We start from the raw sequence: 23,679 nt of genomic DNA on the forward strand, positions 1-23,679 counted from the left end.
TTTGAACTTACAACATGCGATCTGGCGTCAAGCAAATCTATTGGTTTGGAATCTTGGAAACCTTGCTTCCTCGATAATTCGGTTAGTCGTGTACAACAACGGCTAAGAAACTCACCTACTAGTGACAAACAACAACATCACGTGGCCTTCGATATTCTGCACGAACCAGCTACACCAGAAAGAACAAATATAATATCTTATAATTTTTGAAAGTATTGAAATAAAGAAAATAATTATATTTACCTCAGAATCTTCAGCGCCCGCTTCAACCATTCCCGATTTATTTCTACCTAAATCACTCATATATTTTGAATGTGACTCGTCTTCAAATTCCAATCCTGGCGAACAAGAGGGCCTTTACTGCAATTTCTTTGACTAGATCCTTTATTTCAGGGCTGTTTCTATAAGGTCCATTATAGCTTCTAACAAATACATTAATATATTAGAAATAAAATAAAAAAATTTAAGCATTTTAAGTAAATCACATACTTTGATAAGCCTTCACAGTTATTAACTAAAGTTTTGATCACGATAGCAAGTTGCAAAATTATATCTCGTTCGATTTTCCTTCTCTATAGTATGTAGGCAGTTGAATTTGTTTATGTAGCAAGGTAAAATAGCTTCTAAGATGATCTGAAATTGATTATTAATTAATAAATATAATATTTTAATATAAATTAATTAATAATATTTTTTTTACAAATACCAGCATTTGGTAACCCCTAATAGATTCCGCTGAATAAGATACCACCATAACACACAGAGAAATGCAGTCGAGAACAGTAACCATTTCGTTTTCGTCATGATAACAGAAATCAATAGCTCGCAATGGTTTAGTTTCCTTCACTATTCAGATATGTTAAGTGGATCAGGAGATGGCGTTTCTAAACTCAATAGCAGATTAAAAAGACAACTTGATTGAACCTGCAGAACAATATAATTCATAAAATATAAATTTGTATACGATTGAATTCTCTAAATGTAATTATTCTCTTACCTTATGGGCGTCGCCGTACGTACTTTCATCATCCGTATCTAATATTGCCGAAACTGAGCCAAACATTTGCAAAATAAACGGCTTTCTGTTCATTAAATAAAACTGTTTAACAGCATATTCTACGGTTGTTGTTACCATTTATTTGTTTGATGATGAGAATATATTTGCAATAATGTCGGCATGATTAACAGATATCTAAAATTATATAAAAATTATTATATCATTAATATTTTATATAGTACTTACAATTTACCCGTTGGTAGAGAAAATATTCTTGAAATTAAAAGCAGCATTAACGTAAGTCGCCATAACATATCGTAAAATACAGGAATCTTCGGTATGTAGTACCGCAGCACCATTGAGAACATTTAGGAACAATTGAATATCACCAGAATAAGCAAAGTTTCCAGCCATGGCTTCAAACATTCGTGCTATCAATCGCACCCACATAAATTTATGTAAAACATCCAAACCAAGTAGCTCCTGTAAACAGACAATTTTTGAGTTTTTAATTGGTCAAATAATGATAAAGTTTTAATTTAAAATATAAATGAATTATAACAGATGTATGACCATGGGCGTTGCCAGAAGAAACCATCTTAACATTTTGGTGAATTTTATAAAAAATATATCTTTTTATTCATCATCCATCAAATACAGAGAGTGCTGTTAAAAAACGTTTCCTAGTTGCCTTCATAGCTACGCCCATATATATGACTTGTAAAGAACATATTACTTTTCCAATTTCTCCTCCTTTATAAAGATCTAAATCAGCTTCCAATGCTTTCCTTGGAAAAGATGGTAACTTCATTAGTTCCTCGTGTAGAAAAACAACTCGTTGCACAACCTAAAGTTATTAACAAAATTAAAAAATTTTTATGTAACTCAACTAAAACAAATTAAGTACTGCTTTTTTATTTCACCATATCGACGTTTTTCAATATCGCCCATGTTAAATGCACTTCCAATTCCACAAACTTCTTCAGCAACTCTTGTCTTTGCAGAGCCGAAAATGCTTCTTGCGGTTTCATACGAACTAGGCACATTGAGGATATTGAGATCGTTTGAAGAAATAGAAATCTCGAACATAACCAAGTGGATTATGAATTTGATCTATATTTGTAACATACCTATTATTTTAGAAAATGTATGCATAGAAATAATCACACTTAACAGCACTTACGAGTTTTATAATCAACTAAAAAGTGTTCCTTATGCTGACTTTCGTCAATACCGAAAAAATCTAAAGATTCTCTGAGAATTTGGCAAAATTGTGTATCTTCTTGTACTGGAAACTGAGATGAATGCCACCTTCATCTCGATCTATATATTAAATAATTTCATATTGTGAGTTTTTTGTAACACAGACAAAAAGTGATTATAATACCTTGCGGTCCATGGACAATTATTTTTTTTGCGGAAGGCACATTGGCTGTAAGTAGAATCGATGCATCACATTGCTCTTTACGGAGAATTTGCTTTAGATCTTTAACATTATGCCATGAACACTATGTACAACCTTTAATTAAAATGAATAATAAATCTGAGAACACAAACGCATTATATAAGAATTTATACAATACTCACCATCCATAAAATTGATAGAGCCGTGCCACTAGCTGTTGTCCACCTTCATGAGGTCCGTACATAGAACATAACATATCCTATTATATAGTTATACAAAGCAAATGCTGCTTGCTGGGGAAGGCGAGGAACAAATCTAATCAAATGACGTAATAATTTGAACATTGTTTCTTGTTTGTCACGCGTTAATCTTTCTAGCACATATCGCAAAAATAATGCTGAGTCTTCTACCAGACAATTCCAGATCACTTGATAAGCTGCTTCGTATACCGCGGCCCCTAAGGAAAAATGGAAAATTCAGAAAAATACAAAAATATATCGATACGAATTTGGGCTATCTGTTGACATTTTTGCGAATATTGGTAGTATTGCATGTGCTTGCATATCAGTCAGTAAATTAAAACTATTATTATATACCTTCTTGGCTCACTGCGGCATCATCCAGTAAATCCACAATGAGTACCAGCTGCACATAAGACTGATGGAAAAAGAGAATGAGCAGAGTGTAAATGAGGTGCTGTTGGACGCAAACCGTCCCCTTCATCATCCCCCTGAGCTACAGAAAAAAATTATTGATAATTAAAACTGATAGTCAAACTAAAGTATGAACATAAGTTATATTTTATTATGCGTTATCCGATCATATCGAATAATACTTCTTACATTCTGCATGTTCGTCCGCTGGTGCATGGTCTAATCCTGGTTCATGAGCGGCTTGTACATTATTGGAATAGTTGTAAGCAGAAAACTTTGCCGCTCTGCTCGGCGTTTTGCTTCTTGCTGCATTAGGCATGTCGTATGGCTTCTGTTTGCTGTTTCTTTCGAGTCTTTGTGGCAGTTACTAGCGATCTCTAAAAAATATTATTAAATAAATAATTTAAAATAACTGTTCTGTAAAAATTATAATATAAAGATATGTTCAAACTGACATGTCGCTCCTGATTAGAGTGACTTCCATATCCTTAGTCTTTGCACGAGGACTCCAGGGGGGATCACTACTGGTAAAGATTCTATACCAATTTTGGGTGAAGGTAAAGTGAATTCTATACCAGGTGGAGGAACTTTAAAGGACAGATGAGCTCCTTCTTCCATTCTTGGCCATACTTGGTAACGCAACTTCCAAAGAACTTGGAACCTTAAATTTGTTTAATTTTGGTCTGATTACTTATTTAATTTTATTTAATTTTATTTTAAAAATGATTTGAGATTGGTTTATACCTCAATATGCCACTAATTCTTATAGCCGGATCCTTGTTCTTCAAAGACTTCTGCATAATATCAGTCGCAGTGCTTGGAGCTTTTACTGCCCCCAATATGAACAAAGCGGCTGCTGCAGCTGCTGTTTCCTGATTATACTCTAATAGTAATTCCCATGCAATTGGCAATGATTCTACAAAACTATCTTCTCCTATTACCGCCGCACCTTTTATTAACGTTGATATAGGAGCATGAAATATTCTCGAATCTACAACATTTTATATTATGAATAATCGATTATTAAAAATTTAGTTTGTTATTAGTATTGATACCTGTGATTTGATATATTTAACTACTGAAGGATAAGCTTTAGGTTTGACTGTTGGAGTGAATGGCAAACATAAATTTGCTAGTTTGGGGTTTTCATAAAGCATCCTGAAACATATCAATTTAGAATATTTAATAAAATATAAAAATAGCATGATTTAGATACTGTTTTACATAACGAATAAATAAAACAATTACCCAGCAGACCCTGACTTCGCCACACTATCTTTACGTGACCCAGGAGATATGCGACCACTTACGACAGTTTGATCTGAAACTTTACGTCCTCTGCTTCGTTCCCTTCTACTACCTATATCCATTTTTAATTGTTCAAAAGTAAACCAAAAAACCTAGTTTTACGCGAATTCCTCTCCATATACCTGTAAAAATAAAATACTCCTTATACAGAAACCATATTTCGTTTATAAACTTACTCTTCTAACAGCTTTTCACGAGTCTTCTACAGCACGCATATGTCTTCTTAGCAAAACGTGTGGCAATATCCTTGATGGTCACAGTAATAATTGAATGAACTTAGTACTTCCAAAACAGATCTCATCCATGGAAGGTTTTTGACAGTTCGTCAGTATCGTGAGCATCTGTAGGGCTTTCGGGGGCTTGTTCATCGCTGAGAATTCCAGGAGATTCTTCACCTGCACTTGCGCCTCCCTGCTCGGATGTATCGCTTCGGTCTGAAATCGAACTCACTTTACGCTTCGAACGAATAGAATCGTTATGTTTCAGGGAATCTAGAAAATAAAATAAATTATGAATAGATACCTTGAAGACTCTTCTTATTACTAATGATATAAAACGTCAACGTCGAGTACTACTTACAGTCTGGTTCAGTATCTTTATTTCCTTTTGAGGCCTTCTTAACTTTAGAGATCTTCGTTTGAAAGAACCGCCTGTCGGAGCCCCTAAAATATTATTTGTATTATCCACAAATATTTACTTTGAAAAATTAACTCTTATCGACTTATTCGCCATTTAACTGTGTTGACGATAGTGAAAAAGTGATAAAATTTTGTGTATTGACTAGTATATTTGACATGCGTATACATGGCATACATTGGTTTGGCTGCATAATTTTAATTGCAATTTTTAAGAAAAACAAAATAATTGCTCAAATTTTAAGAGGTATGAAATATTTAAAAAATCCTCAAAAAATCGATCACGTTGTTAATGGACGTCCCCTAAGAACTAGAGTTTGTCAATTTTGTGCGACGATCGACCTAGCCGTTTCATTGTAACTAGCAGAAAAGTGTAAAATTTTTCGTCCCTGATTTAGCTCAAAATGATTAGAATTTCTAATCGATTTTGAAAATTCGAAACTGATGAAATTTGTTGATTAATTTTTGGCCGCACAGAAGGCCTCGTCGTTTTTTCATGATTAAATATTGCATTTTTTTAATGATAGATTTTGTCTAAAATAACAAACTAAAATATTATAAGCCAAATATGAGAGGTTGAATTATGAAAAATATCAAATTTAGAATTTTGTCGTGAGCTTGAACAATATGCTATTGATTCTAGTTGACATTTACACCTAGATGAAATACATTATTAGAAAACAAAATATATGAAATAAAATGTATTAAACAAATTAATTAATTTAGTCAATTACAGATATTATAATAACGTTTGAAATGCATCAATGGAGAAATCGTAATGATTATTTTTTTAGTGAAGGCGAAATATTATTTTCAAAGTAATCAAGTTGAGTATTAAAGGCAAAGTTACTTTACAGCTAGTTAAATATTATACCTGTTCCCCCTCCTCAGCAAAAATGGCCTGACGGGTTGAACCGATCTCATTGCTCCGCGTTGGGGTTTGCCACCTGCTCCTCCTGCAGTGTTGCGTTACCATCTTCTGCTCCTTGCAGCGTCACTGCCGTATTACTGCTTCCGTCGGATTCATCTGGTTCGTGCAGAACGAAACTGATTTGCGCTCGTTCTGAGCGGCTGTTATGTAAAACGATAGAAATACCAGATATTAGTTGTTATATTATAGATATTATACGAATTGGGACAAAATATTTACATGTACAACTTAATTCAACGTTCGAATAAAGAGAGCCGTTTTAAGATATTTAAGTAGATCAGAAAAAAACTGAAATGACAACCTTTTATTTTAACCCTTTAATGATGTAAGTAATATTAATACTAAAATGTGGAACAGATTTATCATTGCTTCGCGCTATCCTAATGTATAGAATTTTTTGTAAAAATGTATAAAATCACACTGGATATATATTTCTAACTCCGTATTAATATAACAATTTAAATATTTATATAAATCATACATAATAATATGATGTTTATGTGTAAGTATATGTTAGTTCAAGTTAAGTTTTGACAGCATACGAAAGTTCATAATCAAAAAACAAATTGCATAAAATTGCTTAATACTTTGATTCAAATTTAACTTGTATAAATTTATTCTTAATTAGTGTATATATCGACTAATATATTTTTCCTTATATCAAGTGTACATAAACATGAAATTTCGAACTTGCTTAGGTTCAACATCCAGGCAGCAACAAAACATTCAACAAAGTTGATACCACGACAGTTAACATCTAATGTATTAAAATTACATTCAACAGTTATTTTGATCCAGTAATTGTATTTACGATTTCCATATTTTAAAACATATAAATGGGTCAATAATTGAACAAGCACCAAAAAGTAAAAACAATATGGTTTTCATTTGAATGTGTTTTATGTGTACATGCACAAAAAATATAAGTAAAATTATTCAAATTATATTTTGTATGTTTCATTGCAATATAAAATAAAAGGTAATCTTCAAAAAAGTTTTATGATTTCGGTGATCATAAAACTCAAATTCAAAACTCAAAAGTCAAAAATTCATATTTAATTTAATGTATACATAAATAAACTTCAAACATTAAATTTAAAAAACTATAATAAAAAATGCAAAGAACTATATTCAATATTAAAATAATAATTTTAAAATTACCGATTAAAGTGATTGTTGCTGATTACTAATGGAAGTTTAAATGTAATTCAGCAATTTTTGCATAAAAGTTTTGCTCAAATTTTTAAACTTATCACTTTGCTTTTAAATTTGCCTAAATTATGCGTACTTTATATTCATCAGTTTTATCTCTCTAACAAATACTTAAGTATTGCGTGAGTGTTATCCTTATAAATTGCAAAAAATATAACAAATGAGATAAAATGTAATATCATCATAGCCTCATATATTGTGCTGGATTAATGTATAATATTTGTCTCATATTGTACCCAACGTAAATCCAAAATACGCTCCAAAATGGGTGTAACCTCTGAATTTTTTTACTGTACTCTGATTTGCATGAAATTTTGGAATTAGGTTGATCTCTCCCTCAAGTTCAAAAGTGAAAACAATATGGACTCCGCCACCACCCGCCAAAAATATATGAGATTTTAGTAATCAGTAACTTGAAAAGTATAGTTTTTTTCAAAAAACTTTAAAACTTATTTTTCTTATAATTTGTTCTTCTATCGATATCCGAGGTCATTTTGAAAAAATAAAATTACACAACTTAGAAGGAGTGACGTCTCCATTGGGTGCGGCGGAGTCCAAATTGTTTTCACTTTTGAACTTGAGAGTAAGATGAACCTAATTCCATAATTTTATGAAAATTGGAGCACAGTAAAAAATCAGATCCAAAGCGCTCCATTGACTGAAGTTTAAGCAAAAACAAATTTGTACTCAAATAAAATTATACAGTCGATCCATAGTTCAAAAGAGAACTCATATTGAATTTAAATAGACTTGATGCTGACAGATTCAGTGTTGCATTCAAATTATATAAAAAAATGTTTTTCTTACTAAATTGAATAAGTTAAAGAAAACACAAAATTTAAATTAAAAATGTAAATTTATTAACCCAGTCTAAATAACTCTTCTCAAAATGTATTTTCCACGATGAACCGCTCACCAAACCTATGAACTCAAAGATGATTCATGATACCCGATCACACACATAAATATATACAGACAAATCCATAACAACGTATAACTGCATTGGTACATTGCTTGAAGTACTTCGTTTAGAAAGCGAGTAGTAATGTCACAATGCTCATAATATACGAAAAGGCAAAATTGGTGGTGTTTGGTAACAAATATCTATGCAACGGCGTTCAACGACATATATAAGGTAGCAATGAAATACGATGCGAACGACATTGATAACATTTGGGTGTTCTGTAGTATAATGGTCTCGCAAGATACGAAAATAATAAAAAAATCGGCTAATCGCAGAAGAAGAATTTCGTTGTGTGACAAAATTACTGGCGCGCTTGTGAATTGTTTGTGGCACTAAACTTTTTTGGTAAGACGCTTCTTCTCCTCTGTAACTAGTCGAATAATTTCATTATTCTCTAGATTATCGAGATCATAATACTAGTACGTGTCTGAGCGTGTTCTTTGAATACCAATATCAGGTCCTGAGATCGACTGAAGACTTTGGGCGGACGCTTGTGAGTGTCCCATCGACGACAGCGCCATACTCCATCTTCGATTAGCTTCTCTGTTCACAAAGAGATTCATTACCCTAAACGATTTTAAAATAAAATCTGTCCAAAAACCCAGGAAAATATTTCAATAGCTACTTCTTTCATCATTTTATAATACTTTAATTTTTTTCATTCGCATTACTATTGTTTTAAAATTAAAGTTTTATGCAATCTACAAAACAAACTATCTAATACACAAATATTTTGTATATTAGATTTCAGTTCAAATAGTTAAGTAAAAATTAAGATATATTTTAAACCCCCCAAAAGTAAGTAGTAATATTGATAACTTTAATCTTGATTTAAATATTTATTAAAATTAACTTATAGCTAAACCATATTTTTTATATTAATCATTGGCATAGACTCTTTCACAAACAAATGAAGCTTGCATAAAAGACATGAAAAATTTCAAATAACCATACCCGTGCTCCAAATTTTGTCAGAAGCATGATTTATAAATCATTAGAAATATTATAAATATCACATGTGTGAACATTGAAACACATAACATCGATTTATTGTTTTGTGCGGCTCATTAATTGAATTTATTAATATTGGCGGTTTCTAACATTTTTCGTAAACTTGTTTCACATTAGTAATACATATAGTATCATTTATTAAAAAGAGTGTTTAGAAAACAGCCAATTTCAACATATGCATATATATATAATATATATATATATATATATATATCTTGATAGTTTTTTTTCGACGTTGAAACATATTTCAAAGTAAACTAGCAGCCCATTCGTCGAAATAAAAAATGTATAAAGTGTAAAACTTTTATTTATACGTTTCGACACAAGATGCGTGTCATCATTCAGCAACTACAAAAATTTGAAAATTTTATTACTAATATAAACAACAATATAGATTAATTGTAGCATAGAGAAACATTATACACACACACACCGGACAAAAACACTCAACAAAAATTTATTTTAAAAAAAATTAAACTTAATAACATATTAGAAAAACATTTTTTTAGAAAAAGTTTATGAATAACTAAAAGATTTGAACTAATTTGACTAAAAGTTATAAAATACATAATTGTGAGACGAGAAACACGCCCATACCGAGCATCCAGAATCGACTGAGGCGTATTGATAGGAATGGGAGGGGACGCATCAAGGACAAAATTCTCGAAGCACGAACGCAACGAACAAACAGTGCTTGCACTGGAATTGAACAAAAGAAAAAGAAAACCATGTAACGTTAGAACAAGAAAAAACAATATTGTAAAAAATATAATATTATAGATATGTTGATGACGTTTTGTTGTGCCTTGACGATTCTCAGATTGTAGACACATTAGACTCTTTAATTCTTTTAACAAACATTTGCAGTTCACCTGTGAGATTGAGTCGGATGACTCTATTAGTTTTTTTAGACTTAAGAATCACTAAAAATAAAGTAACAATTCTGTCCTGACTGATTGGTATCAGAAACCAACGTGGTCAGGAAGATATTTAAATTATTTTGTCCTTTCATTCGCGTTCCATTAAAATTTCTGTCATTATCTCTCTTATAGACAGGGCTATTTTACTAAGTAACAGTATGTTTTGGGAAAAAAATTTGACTCTTATTCGTTCCGTTCTCAAAGACAATAGTTACCCTTCGCACTTGGTCAACAACATCATTAATAATAGATTAATTTATTTGCAAACTATTCTAATAATTCATTTTCACCTTCTTGTTCAAATTCAATAGCTTCCTCTTCCGCCCAATACAAAGGAACTATCTGTTTACCTTTTTTAAGTAATTTTTCGTATTTTTTAAAAAAGTTATTTTCTTCAGAAGGATTCCGATTAGTTTTTAGTTTTGATAATACGTTTAATTGCCTTTTTTCGGTTCTTAAGTCTAGAACCCCGTCTGATAGGGTCACCGATTCTGTTTACAGGTTGGATTGCAATGATTGCAACTTGTGTTATATTGGAGAAAGTTCCCAGTATATTTATAAGAGAGTCAATCAACATATTTATAATTCAAAAAATCCAAACCAATTCAAAACGATGTTTTCAGATCATATGCTCAATTTCAATCACACTTTTAACACCTCCCATCCGGTTATCCTTTATATCGAAAAAATAGTGACCTTAGAAAATTTGCTGAATCCTTTTTATTGCATTAAATTCCTCCTCTTGTGTTAATAAACGCAATTCATCCCACCTTTTACATGATAGTTATCAGATTGTTATTGATTTTATTAAAAAAAACAAAAATTAATTTGCTTATCTCTTTTATTATTTTTTTACAATATTGTTTTTTCTTGTCTACGTTACATGGTTTTCTTTTCCTTTTGTTCAATTCCAGTGCAAGCACTGTTTGTTCGTTGCGTTCGTGCTTCGAGAATTTTGTCCTTGATGCGTCCCTCCCATTCCTATCAATACGCCTCAGTCGATTCTGATGCTCGGTATGGGCGTGTTTCTCGTCTCACAATTATGTAATTTTATAACTTTTAGTCAATTAGTTTCAAATCTTTTAGTTATTCATAACTTTTTCTAAAAATGTTTTTTCTAATATGTTATTAAGTTTAATTTTTTAAATATAATTTTTGTTGAGTGTTTTTGCCTGTGGTGTGTATAATGTTTATCTATGCTACAATTAATCTATATTGTTGTTTATATTAGTAATAAATTTTTCAAATTTTTGTAGTTGCTGAATGATGACACGCATCTTGTGTCGAAACGTATAAATAAAAGTTTTTACACTTTATACCTTTTTATTTCGACGAATGGGCTGCTAGTTACTTTGAAATATATATATATATATATATATATATATATATTATGCATGTATAAAGTATATACAATAAAATAAACAAATAAAGGTATTACAAATTCTTGTAGAAATTACAGTTTTGAGTTCAAATAACGATCATTCATCCTAAAATAGTTATTAAAACATAAAGATAATTTTGAAAAATAAAACACAATATACAAACAAACAACTTTGAAATAGTAATAATGATAAACATCAAGATTGATAAATATAATTTTACATTATATAAAAATTACATTATTATTAGAAAATATAACGAACAAATTTCAGAGGTACCGGAGTTCAATATCAATAAAAATTTATCATAGTAGTCATTATAATATTTTTTTAGTTTATATCAATTTAAAATGAATTATAATATTGCGATAACATTTGATTAATTTTAAAGATAAAATTTAAAAATATATTTGGATGAATATTTTACCATCAGTTTGAAGTTTATCAGGATGATACCAGAGCGAAATGAATGATGATTATCAACAATCTGTACGCCGCACAACACCAAAACAGATGAACACCAATTCAAATAAAAAACCATAGGATTAAATCAAAATTTGAAGCAAAACGTTAATGCAGTTTTGAAATTTAGATGAAGACAAGAAGATGAACAAGAATGAAATAATTTCCTGGGCCATGCTATGTTTCTACACTACTGACAAAATGACAATGACTATCACCTTAGACTCGTTCCAAGGAGCTGTACGCTCCTTTTGCTGCTTCGGCAAGTTTGGTAAGTTTCACGTAGGAAAGAAGTGATTTCTAATAGTAGCATACATGCCATCAGCCTCAATGCCGGCGGACATTCAGATCCTGTTTTATTCACTGACGCTGAAGACGAAAAAAACATTATGTTTTATATGTTTATAAGCAAACTAATTATATCAAATAATATTTAATTGCTACCTTCATCCAAAAAATCTTCTTCGTCATCTCTTTGCATATGGTACTTTGAATTTTCACCATCCGTAAAAGAAACGTTGACTACGGAGCTATTTTCTTTATCAGCATTAACCAGTTCTTCTAAACGTGCACCCAATGCTTCTCCCCACTATGAAAACAAAGTTCAGAAAGTTCTATGAAATCAGTCAAAAGCTTTAAGAATTATCTATTTGACCATTTAAACAGTTTATAGGTAATAATTTTCAAAATTCATTATCTTATCACCTGATGAAACATCTTTCCAGCAGTTCTTTGTAAAATATGTGTACGTCTCATGGCTGTAGCATGTGCAGTACGTGGTGCAGGTCCTCCGGCAGCTCCTGGTCGTGCAGGCGGCGGTGCTAATTTCATCCAAGCGGCCATTGGCCATGATTGCAACAATGAACAAAATGTGCGCACTCTACCAATAGTGCGGCTCGCGAAACAACAGGCGCTTGGGGCTATAAAATTAATATTATAAAACAGAGTTTCATATAAAACGATGATATTTGATTTACAGAAATATTTTTTTTTAAATTACCAAGTCAAGTACCGCAGAAAGTAGTTGAGCATCGGGAACACTTCCAGGTGGACAAGTTTCTAGAAGAATTGATAGCCTATTAGCACCAGTGCGCACTGGTTCAATCTGAACTAATCTTCGTTCTCGCAGCACAACAACTTCTGATTCTCGTTGCTTGTCAGATAATTCCAAGAATTTCTTCTGCTCATATCTTAAAAATAAACAATATATATGTAATATGATACGAGTTCGGTAGAAATAATAGAAAAATTGCACTTAGTATCAAATTATGATAGAGTAGAGCAAGGCTTGAAGGTCCGCGGGTAAAAACGTTAACTATCAATATTTAAAAATAAGTAAAGTTAGAAGTTTTTAACAACAATATTCGAAAGTATAGGGCGAAATATGTATAACTAGCTATCACGTTAATTCTTACGACGTTGCTATCAGGAGATAAACGGCAATGTTCGAAAACCCATAACAAAAGTATTTTCTTTCGTTGTTAGTTTTTTTTTGTTGTGAGCGCTGTTGTTAGTTTATCTTATAAACAACTAGTGGGGCGCATGGCATCGTACCTTAAGGCAAATTGCTGGAACTTCCCCCAAAAATTATTGTTTTTTTAAAAACGATTAACATTTTTGAAAATATTTTACTTCGAAAAAATTAGATTTTTGATAAACTATAAATTGACAAAAAATTACTTTTTTTGAAATTTTTTTTTTTGAAAAATATATTTTTTTGAAAAAAAAAGTTTTCTTTTTTTTGACATATTTTGGAAATTTTGAACTTTTTTTCAAAGCAATCGTACTGCTTTAACTGCATAGAGACAAAATATCGGTGCGCCCCGTCGCCGTCTATCGGATAAACATTGGTACGGAACCCATAGGAATGTAAACAAAATTTATACTTATTATTAAAATCTCTATAAAATATCTGATAATTTGATGTGCATATGTCTAATGATCATTTTTGACCGCCAAATGGCATTTTTTTTACTTTTTTCATTAGATCTCCGAAACCGCTAGACCTGCCTTCATGAAAATTTGATCAATTCTTTACCTTGTCAATACAAGTAAAATGTTTTTTGAATTATCAAAATCGGACGCTCCGTTCTCCTAAAACCTGAGTTACCATTTTCGGCACTTTTTGCCCCGTATCTTCGGAACCGCTAGACCTGCCTTCGCCAAAAACTAATCGAATGTTTTCTGAATTATTCAAATCGGTTGATCAGTGTTCCCGAAATCATCGACGAAAATTTGTACACACACACACACATACATCCATTTTTTCTAAGGTATGCCAAAATATTCAGAAACATTTGAAACGTAAAGATATATAAACATTTTCATTTTCGATTTTTTTGCGATTACTATAACTTGCGCTACGGGAAGTTAATTAAATAACGTATACTTAAATATTATATTAGGTCTCATAAACTAACCCCATTTTGTACATATATAAGTATGTTTATTACAATCGTAGGAACGTTTAATAAAAATTAGTTAAATTATAAATTATAATTTTCACTTATCAAATCTTTTCTGTATGTAGCAATTTTTTAAAAAAAAATTTTGCCGGAACGCGTTCCGACCCAAAAATGATTTGCCAGAAACGACGTTCCGGCGCGTTCCGGCTCGACAACACCACTGGTTGTGATATAGTTCATTTAGTTTAGACAGTATATAAGTATAAACTTAAAGTGAAATATGACCTTTGTGCCCCGCCCAAACCTACTCATAAAAAATGTATTATCGAATAACATAAATTTGCAAATCAAACATTTTATTTACATGTTCCAAGAACTTGCTCGATGCTGCTAACTTTCTTTTTTCCCTTGCCAAGTCCAAGTCTTCCGAGTCGACGTTCCATACGACGTCGCGCTCGTTGCAAAGAACGACTTAATCCGTCACCTGCGCGGCGCATGGCTGTTAACTGCAGCCCACTTCCACTTCCACTCCCGCTTCCGTTACCACTACCATTACCACTGCCATTACCACTTCCTCCTCCTCCACCGGCCTGACGTAATCGGATATCTTGCTGCCTCGTCACCAGCCAACTTACTGTAAAAGTAGTATGTATATAAAGTATAAATAAATGAAGAAGAACGTACCGAGATGTTTGATCGATTAGTTCCAACTTTTAAACAAAGTGATACATCAAACATTACTAATTACAGGCCGATATCATTATTATCAAACTTTGCTAAGGTGTTTGAAAAAATTATTTATAAAGAACTAATTCCTTCTGTTAGAACTTCAATTTCTACTAATCAACATGGATTCATGCCTGCCCGTTCTACGATAACAAATTTAATATGTATTAAACAATATATAGCTGAGAATCTTGACACTAATGGACAAGTTGATGTTATTTACACTGATTTCAGTAAAGCTTTTGACAAAATTGATCATAACATTCTTCTTACTAAATTATCTAAGATTGGTCTTAATTCTTCACTTATTTATTTTTTTAAGAGTTATCTTCATAAGCGTAAACAGTTTGTTTATCTTAATGGATTCTTGAGCAACATTGAAAATATCAGTACAGGTGTTCCTCAGGGATCCATTCTTGGTCCACTACTATTTATTATTTTTATTAATGACATTTCTGATATTATTAGCTGTCCACATTTATTATTTGCAGATGATCTCAAACTATATCTCAAAATAAATTCAATTAATGACTGCTTATTATTACAGTCTCAACTTGACTCTTTCCACTCTTGGTGTATCTATAACAAATTACATTTAAATATATCAAAGTGCAAATTCTTAGTTTTTCACATAAGCGCGTTCCAATACTTTTTGATTATAAAATTTCTAACACCAGCATTGATAGATGTAATAAAATTTTGGATTTAGGAGTTCTATTTGATTCTGGTTTTTCACGGATCATATAACTGATATTTGTAATAGAGCACATAAATCTTTAGGTTTGATACTGAGAAATTGTAAACAATTTAAATCTACCAATGCACTTCTTTGCATGTACTATTCTATTGTACGTTCAAAATTAGAATATGGTTCGATTATTTGGTATCCTCATCAAATCAACAACTCTGATGCGATAGAGAAGGTTCAGCGAAAATTTCTGAAATACCTTTATTATAAAACATATAAAATTTACCCTGAACGTGGCTTTGACCACAACACTTTACTAAAAGAGTTTGGTATTCCTTCCTTTGCTTCACGTCGATTTATCTGTACAATTATGTTCTTATTCAAACTTTGCAATAATTCTATAGACTGTCCTCTTATTCTTAGTCAACTATCCTTTAATGCTCCAAGACTATCTACGCGTTCACAATTATTTTTCAATTATCCTACTCCTAAATCTAATTCTCTCTTAAATTCGCCTATTTCACTTATGTCCTCTAACTTTACCTTAATTAATAATGAAATAGATATTCACAACACTTCACCTAATCAAATAATCTCCATCTGCACAAGTTAACCTTTATATTTTCTTTTCAAATATCTCATTATTTTACCTTATTCTGTTTATAAATAATATTGTTACATTCTGCATTATATGTAATTTTATCTTAAGCATTTTATGTTACTAAATGGTTACTAACTATATATTGTAATTTTGTATATATTTTAATTGTTATTCATTATGTAAAATAACTGTATTTTTGACTCCTCTTGGAGTAATCTGTGGGCTATATATTTAAATAAATAAATAAATAAAATAAATAAATAAATAAATTACCAAGGCCACTAAATCTTTCGCGTACTCGTCTTTTCATACCAGGTTGAACATTTTCATCAAATAAAGTTCTTTCGCTTTGACGTGGTGTTAAAACAGGTCTTGGCTTCCGGCGCAGATTTGTTCCCGCAGCTTGATTCATTTGGCATGCTTCTTCATCTAATTCAGTTTCCAATAAGCTCTAATCCAAAATATAATTTTGTATTCAGTCACAGTAAATTTTATGATAAAAAAATAAACATAGGTTGTAATAAAAAGTAATAAAATTTATATAATTCTTACGCCATATGTTGAAGGGGTGCTACTTTTTTTGAAGAATAATTTTTTGTTAGGTCGCTCTTCCATAGAAAAAGTATCCATGTTGTGCAAATGCCGAATAACCCTTGTGATCTGCAATGCTGTGTCTTCATGATTCTGTCTCACCGACGATCCCAGTAAACAACTCAACGCAACTCTTCTGAAAATACCGCCATGAGCTCCTTTTACGTACATTATCAGTTGCCGAACATCGCAATAAAGTGTCTAATAAAATAGATTAATTTCATTAATAATATATAAGTAATATATGTGTTACGGTAAATGTGCACTCTTGGTGAATGTGCACATTGACCCGTGAATGTGCACAATCCCCAAAACGCTAGGTGAATGTGAAGTTCTCAAACAATCAAATTAAAAGAATAATGTACGTGCGTACTTGAAGCGGTCTAGTTAAATAGTGAATAGTGAATAGTTAAATAGTGAATAGTTAAATAGTGAATAGTTAATAGTTAAATGTTTATAAGTAAATAGTTAATAGTTTAAGTAAATAGTTAATAGTTAAAAAGTAAATATGTAGTTAAATAGTAAATAGTTAAATAGTTAATGGTGAATAGTGAATATTAAATAGTAAATATTTAATAGTGAACAGTGATAACTATATAGTTTAATAGTTAATAGTTAAATAGATGAATAGCAAATAGTGAACAATTAATAGTAAATAGTGAATAGTTAATAGTAAATAGTGAATAGTTATTAGTAAACAGTGCATTAAGAATAGTTAAAATGTGGATAGTAAAATAGTGAATAGTGAATAGGTAAATAGTTGAATAGTAAAATAGTGAATAGTAAAAAGTGATAACTGAATAGGTAATAGTAAATATAGAATAGTTAATAGTTAATAGTAAGTAGTTGAATAGTAAAATAGTGAATAGTGAAAAGTGATAACTGAATAGTTAATAGTAAATAGTAAATAGTTAAATAAGTAATAGTTAATGGTTAAATAATTAATAGTTCTTAATTAAATAGTTAATAGTTCATAGTTAATAGTTAATAGATAAATTGCAAATGATAAATAGTTAATAGTGAATAATAAATAATGGATATTAATATTCATATGACTAAAATGAATAATATAAATATAAATATAAATATAAATTAAAATAAAAATATAAATATAATATTTCACATTTGCCGGTGATTGTGCACATGCACCAAAATATGCTCATTTGCCGTAACATATGTATTGATTTCGACTTACCAAATTTTCTTGCATTTTAAGCTCTTTACTAAGATCAAAAAAACGAGTAACTAATTTTTTGAAAATAGCTCCAATAACTTGACTTTCGGCACTCCCAGTCATACCATTGCCAAAATTTGTAAGATAACCACCTTGACCTGAGTTAATAAAATCTGGTGATTTGATGAACTTCGTTTGCGATCTGAAATAGTCCATATTTGTTTGAATTTTCATTTTGAACAGATAAAATTAAATAAATATTTACTTACTTAATGGAGATAGTAATGAACTAGGATCGATACAGAAACCGACCAACGAGTGTAGAAAATCTAGCACTTGAGCAAGTGGTTGCTTTGTAACCAAGTTTCTGAGGTATTGCCTTGACAAGGACGGAGCCGCTCGCAATATACGAGATAATATGGCATGGCATTGCGTACGAAGAAAGTCTATCAAAAAGAAATAAACATATTAGTAATTAAATTATGATTTCAAGTCTAGTATTAACTGAATTAATTCACCTGCAGGTGGCCCACGCAATCCTTCGCCGCAGCCATGATGACAGCCCAAATGCCTCAATGATTTTTCAAAAATGCCCATAATTAGCTTATGAGCAGTAACTCCGTATTTTAGCACACCCAAGTCCATTACTAATTCACATAAGTTTAAGGTAGCTTCCAAAACTCTTAGTGTACAACAAGTGTTGTCACGAAGTGACACTGAGTATAAGGCTTGCAAAATTACCTGAGAAAAAAACAAAAGAACCAATTTTATACACATAACACAGGCCTACAAAATTTTTTGTTTGGTGCATCAAATGTTGGAGCTAATTCTTACAGTATTTTTTGCTCTGATTTCAAATCTGCAAACCATTTTTTGGTATCAGCTCTAGTTTGGAACTTGAAAAAAAGTTGTCGAAACCAGGTCCATTCTAGGTCGTCACGGAAAAGAACTTTTCACAGTGTCAACTAATGTCCCAACTAAGGCCGAATGGGTCTTGTAAGTATGTACGAGTAGGCATGTCTCATTAAAATAACATTCTGAATTGTATTACTATTTTGTACTTTCATTCCTTATATATCATATATATCATATCTTGAAAACTAAAGCTCATAGAAAAAAAAAACAATGTCATTTTTGAAATCAGCGCCCCAAATACACTTAAAAACAGCATTAAAATCGTTTGCACCATTTTCTTTGATGGCCTGTGTAATTGTTTGGTAATATAAAATTAAATATTTTATACCTGTAGATCTAAAGTTCCAGTTTTAGTAATAAAGCAGCCCGATCCTGGTGCCTCCATTTCGTCCATGACCTGATAGGCGATGTGAGTATCGGTTTGCGAACGAGCAATACCTTCTTTCATGCTACTGGAAGGTGTTATTCCGTCATTATAACTATCTAGTTGAGAATCCATCATCGCCTCAAAAATATAAAAAATTAAATTATTTATATTTAATTAATGTATTTTTATTATATGAATGAACATCACCTAATATAATTTCGGTAATACAAATTAAATAATTATATTCAAATAGAAACGGATCAAAAGTCACCTGTTGTTGCAGATAATCAGGCGATGGTACTGGCGTATGCTCGGTAACTGTTATAATTGGGTTTTTGGGAATATGAACTATTTCAGAAATCGGTATACCTCTTGTTGCATGTTGTATATCACCAATAAATCTAAAAAACATATACTGAATAATAATTTATTAAAATTTCATTAATTTTGTTTGCAGTTTAATGATGCTTACCTGAGACTCGGCATACTTTTGCCCTTTATTAAACTAGGTATAAAACATTTAGTTAAAGGTTTAGCAATTTGTTCAGAATAGTACGTCTGAAATGTATAATTTGTTTTTTATATACAATTAAAAATATATTTACAAATGAACAATTTAAAATTACCGTATGCTCAAAATGTAAAGGTTTATTGAAATCGATATTTTCCAGTTCACATTCAGACTTAAATTGCATACGGGCATCCAACGTATCAGCACCTGACATTTTGCCTGAACACCTATTAACACTACAACTTCTTACAAGTTTATTAGATTTTATATCCGATAATTGCTTCACAACAGGACTTGGGGAATCTAAATCAATACATACTTTCAATAAATATATGATTAGATCACAATACATAGGTTCATGCTTCAAAAATCACCTTGCGGACTTTTGTAAAAAGAAATTTCTATCTGTGGGATTGGTAGGGAATTGCTTCTCCTTCTCTGCGCCGACTGTGATATTGTTTCTTCATGAATATCTCGCAATCTAAAAACAAAAATTATAAACACAAAATGTAATATATGAGTTATTTAATTGACTAAACCTATTATAAAGATAATGAAGAGCCCAGTAGATGCCTTCTTCTTGCCATTGGCAATAAACAAACAGCGCACCACAGCAACATCTAAAAATGTTGCCCGAGTTACGTCAACACCTTCACGATGTGCACGGCTGGAACTTTTGCTAGGCGCAGAATCTTTACTTTCCACGGAATCTTTTTCAGAAGAAGAGCTACCTTTATGTCTTGGTACTGCAGGTAAAATACTAGAGCCAGCCCCAGGACTTCCAATTCGTGATAAGGGTCCAACATGAAAAAGACTTGGATCAGCCTAAGATTGATTAAATTAAAATTTAATTTAATTATATTTAATTTTGTGGAAATTTGATCAATTTTATAATATTTTGCTTCAGTATATTACCGTATAGATAGCTGTATCTTTCAGGGTAGGCGCAGTTGGTAATCGAAATATAACAACTCGTTCTTCTTCTGTAAGCGATTCCTCAGGTATAGTTTCGGGAAATACACTATCCTTTGGTGACGATACCCATGAACACTAAAAAATAATAAAACTAAAATATGCAGACAATTATGACAATATAAAAATGATAATTATATAAGGGAGAGTCCATTAACAACATGATCGATTTTTAAAGAGTTTTAGACCTCCCTCCTTGTGTGATACGTGGTGATATTCAAAATTACCGCTCCTCTTCAACCAAACATCACTTGTATTTTTAGTTACGAGTAAAAATTGTAAAATTTCCGATTTTTTAAAAAATGTTTGGTTTTTTTTAAAAAAAATTAGGTAAAAAATAATTACACGTGATATCTCACTATACCTCTCCTTCCCCGATGTGATTTTTGTGATTTCGGGGTAGACGCCCCCTAAGAATATTTCTATTAATATCGCATTTAAATATTTGTCAAATTACCTCTTCATCTTGTTTTGGTGTTCCAACAGGATCAGATACTGAAGTTGTGGAAGAACTTTCGATTGGATTGGAGTCAGATGCTTTTGATGCGCTTTCTATATGACATAAAAAATAAATGGTAATATCATTAGTATATAAATAAATGTGTATATATATACATATATGTGTGCATGTATTTCCAATATATCATATCGTTTCCTTACTTGTCTGTCGAACATTAGTTACAGCAAAACATTTGGTTATTTGCTTGCACGGTGCACTAAAGCAATTGGCTAATGGTGCTCTATATTCCCATAAACCTTGCCAAAGTTTTAATCCGTTCTCTAACCGAAAATTCTGGAAATCTGATTCTTTCAGGTGATGAGCGATTGGTGCAAATAAATATATGAAGAGCTGTAAATTAATTTTTGCGAATATATTTGCTATATCTGGAACCATTTATGAATAATGATTACACTGCGCGACACTAAAATTTTTTCCTGAGATGTTATGATAGAAATTTGTAAAACAGCTCTAGTTATGAGAAATGCCAATTACTAGGTTTACCTCAAATTAACAATGAAAAATACAAAATATTTATTTTATGCTTTCAAATTATTTTTATATGATTTTCGAGTATGGACAAAGTATGATGGATTAGAAAATTGAAAATTGTCAGCCATCATGTGGTCCAATCTTCCTTGATCGCTCCTCAAAGCCTGATACCTTATATCTCCAGCTCTGCTCTTCGCTAATATCTCCAAGATTTTCGAAAAACCGTTTTGAATAAGAGTGCGGGTAATGAATTCAAATTAATTACATCAAATATATCAGTTTTTAATTCTTCCTGCCTTCTCTTTTAACGTGATAAAAAAGAATAGTAGAGAGTAATCAGATCCATTACGTGGTAGGCAGAAGATATTGGTGGTCCTGGTTGTTCATCATTAGCGTGGTATTTACACCCAGAAGAAACAATCGTCGTGGTGATTCTGAAGTTTTTTCTAAATAGTATAAATGTTTATGTTCACTGTTTGACCATCCGGTTCGAATGGACCAAAAGTATGTTGTGACAAGAAAGTTTGCAAAAATGTATAAGAAGTTCGTGATCCACCGAGATGCTGCCGAACTCAGATATATTTAGGTAGTGGCTATATCAGACCGATTAAAAGATGATAAATAAATGTTTAATTATGTATATTTAGAGAAAATACTACGATATTAAGACTTATAGATGATATGTTACTTAGATGAGGTTTGAATTAATACTTGTTTGTTACCTGAAATTTTAGATATTACTCCTTTGAGTGTTGATTTAAGACTGATGTTAGTTAGAAATTTTTGATATTACTAAATTACAAAGATTTTACAATTTTATATGATTTTTCTGATTGGTTCGTTTTTGTGGGTTCAAGCGGCATCCCATTACATTTTTGACCAATCAGGTATTATATTAACCGGTGATTCCATGGTACGTGGAATTCGATCGTGAGCAGGTGATTAGAATTTCTTAGAAAAATGGATTAATGGTATGATGATAGATTTAGGGACGGAATGCATGACAATGAGAGGGATTATTTAATAGTTCTGAATTATATAATAAGGGATGAGAGTTTATTATTGCTATCATGTATGAATAAAAATAAATAATATTATTCCATTAACCATGCTTGAGTAAGGCGTTAAGAGTTTATATTTTTTTTTTGCAAAATTCAATTTAAAGTGGTTGAAATAGGATGTCTTGCGCGTTCAAAACAGGTTTTCGTGGTGCCGAAAAATATTAACCACAGATGTAACAAAAATTATCTGGATTATGCACACAACGTTTTAGAGTCGAAGCCATACCGAAAACAGCAGTTAAAAAAAAAACTCTTAGTTATTCGTTGAGCTGCAATAATCATAGTCGAAATGACTAATCAAGGTAGTTCCATAAAACTCAAAAACTAGAGCTATTACGAGAAAACGAAGTAGATTTAACAACTAGGTAGAGGAAAAAATAAAGTGCCATTTTGTCGCGCAGTGATATTATAAAATTGAACTTACCGTGATTGTTGGTATTGAAAATAAAAATCTAAATGGTGCAAGATATCTGCTGGTCTCATTTTCGCCGTCCGTACATTCTTCTGCTGCATCTAACAGCATCCAATGAAGGGTATATAACAGTTTGGTTTCGGCGGCACCGAGACTTTGTAAATCTTTAACTCTAAAATAAAGATAGCAGGTAGATAATTAAATAATATGTTATTTAAAAATTTTCAATTTACCTAGAATGCAGTAGTGTAGCTGCACAATGCATAACATGTGGTAAGGCGGCTTGGACGAAACGCCATCTAGGCACTGATTGTAACGCACCGGCCAAACTCGGTGATAGTCCAAAATGAATATTCTGAACTATTACTTTTTCGAATGACTATGGGAA

General features: G+C 31.4%; 1 pseudogene; it reads right to left on the reverse strand.

Annotated features, from left to right (window-relative positions):
- LOC113376145 overlaps positions 1 to 23,679 on the reverse strand; it is a 33,898-nt pseudogene that overhangs the window by 6,563 nt on the left and 3,656 nt on the right.

This window comes from Ctenocephalides felis, unplaced genomic scaffold, assembly GCF_003426905.1.
Source record: "Ctenocephalides felis isolate EL2017-DRISC unplaced genomic scaffold, ASM342690v1 CF-g0.4_SCAFFOLD_01886, whole genome shotgun sequence".
Lineage (NCBI taxonomy): Eukaryota > Metazoa > Arthropoda > Insecta > Siphonaptera > Pulicidae > Ctenocephalides > Ctenocephalides felis.